This window comes from Nicotiana tomentosiformis, chromosome 8, assembly GCF_000390325.3.
Source record: "Nicotiana tomentosiformis chromosome 8, ASM39032v3, whole genome shotgun sequence".
NCBI lineage: Eukaryota > Viridiplantae > Streptophyta > Magnoliopsida > Solanales > Solanaceae > Nicotiana > Nicotiana tomentosiformis.
Genome location: NC_090819.1, coordinates 73,193,664 through 73,195,501, shown reverse-complemented (window position 1 = coordinate 73,195,501; position 1,838 = coordinate 73,193,664). Strand labels below are relative to the sequence as shown.

The 1,838-nt window shown below is 31.1% G+C and overlaps 1 long non-coding RNA gene across 1 annotated transcript; it reads right to left on the bottom strand.

Moving 5' to 3' along the window:
- Positions 1–397: 397 nt before the first annotated feature.
- Positions 398–1,499, bottom strand: LOC108948709 (uncharacterized). Its single transcript, XR_001973459.3, has 2 exons — positions 1,372–1,499; positions 398–522 (listed from the first exon to the last, which is right to left on the bottom strand). It is a non-coding gene; the product is annotated as an uncharacterized lncRNA (long non-coding RNA).
- Positions 1,500–1,838: the final 339 nt, after the last annotated feature.

Here is a 1,838-nt window from a genome sequence, read left to right as displayed (position 1 = left end):
TTTCTCTTTCCTCTTTCTTCTCTTTTTCCCCCAATTTTTTCCTTCCCTCCTTTTAGAAACCCTAGCAGGGGCTGTGTTCCGCCAACGACAGATCCAGCCAGCGACCACTTCCCCCCTTCCTTGTTGTGTCACCTCTAACCCCCTCCGGCCGACAATTTCTTTCACACAGTTGTGTTACATATTCTAAATATTTCGTAGATTTTGCATTGATTGTTCATGTTTGCCTTGTGAGATCTGAAGAAGTTCTGTCTCTAGTTTCTGTTTGATCCTTTAAATTGGTGCTACTTCAACAACTGTCTTCATTTAACCGGCGGCGACGCCCCACATGGCGGTGGCCTGGATATCGGTGGTTTGGGAGCGGAGTTTGGGTCTGAGGAACTTGAAGAGTCTGCTACCCTTTATTTTTCATTGTATTACAATGTATCTCGTTGTATTCCATGTATTTCATTGTATTCACTATCTTTTTTTTATTGTATTTCAATGTATCTCGTTGTATTCCATGTATTTCATTGTATTCACTGTCTCGCTGTATTGCATGAATGTATTCATATATTTTTTTAATTAATATAATTTATGTATCCATATGTATATATGTATTCAAATGTATCTGCAGTATGTATTAATATATTTTTGCACTATAGATGACCTACTATACTTCATGTATTCAATGTATTTTTATGTATTTAACTGTATTCAATGTAATTATATAATTTTAATATATAAATCTATTTGTAAAGATACCACTAAAAAATATTTTAGTAAAGATACCACAAAAAAAAAGGATGGATTGAATCTCTGAAGATTGTTCTGTTTTTGGGGTATTTTTCGGTTGATGAGAATCTTTTCTATAATTGAAAATACAAATTTTGTGTGTTATAATTGAGTTTGTTGAGTTATATTAGGAGTCTATCGCGTTAATTGATTTACTTACCGTTTTTAAACAACTGAAGACCTTTTTTTCTCAAATTCCGTTACTGTATTCACGAATACAGCTTGCGAATACAGTCAAATACATTCTTTGCTTAGCTGGACTCCCCTATTTTTTGCCGAGTTTTGCTATTGAATTCATGAATACATTAGCAAAAATACATCGAATACAGTATATAACAACTGAAAATATAGCTACATGAAGTAATTTAGTAAATGGTAGCTATATCAAGTTAATAATCACTAAACTATAGTGGTTTCTAAAAATTTCTCTTTTTGAAAATTTTACCTCCTATAGCAAAGGTTGATACCTTATTTATTATAAATAAATACCCTTTTAAAAAATTATCTCCTAACTGACGGCGATGCCGCACATGGCGGCGGCCTGGATATCGGTGGATTGGGGACGGAGTTTGGGGCTGAGGAACTTGAAAAGCATGTTACCTTTTTTTTCGTTGTATTTCAATGTATCTTGTTGTATTCTATGTATTTTATTGTATTCACTGTCTTTTTTTACTGTATTTCAATGTATCTCATTGTATTCCATGTATTTTATTGTATTCACTGTCTCGTTGTATTCTATGAATTTATTTATATATTTTTTTAATTAATATAATTTATGTATTCAAATGTATCTGCAGTGTGTATTTATATGTTTTTGCACTATAGATGACATGTTATACTTCATGTATTCAATATATTTTTATGTATTTAACTGTATTCAATGTAATTATATAATTTCAATATATAAATCTATTTGTAAAGATACCACTAAAAAATATTTTAGTAAAGATACCACTAAAAAAAAGAAAGGATGGATTGAATCTCTGAAGATTGCTCTATTTTTGGGGTGTTTTTCGGTTGATGAGAATTTTTTCTATAACTGGAAATACAAATTTTGTGTGTTATAA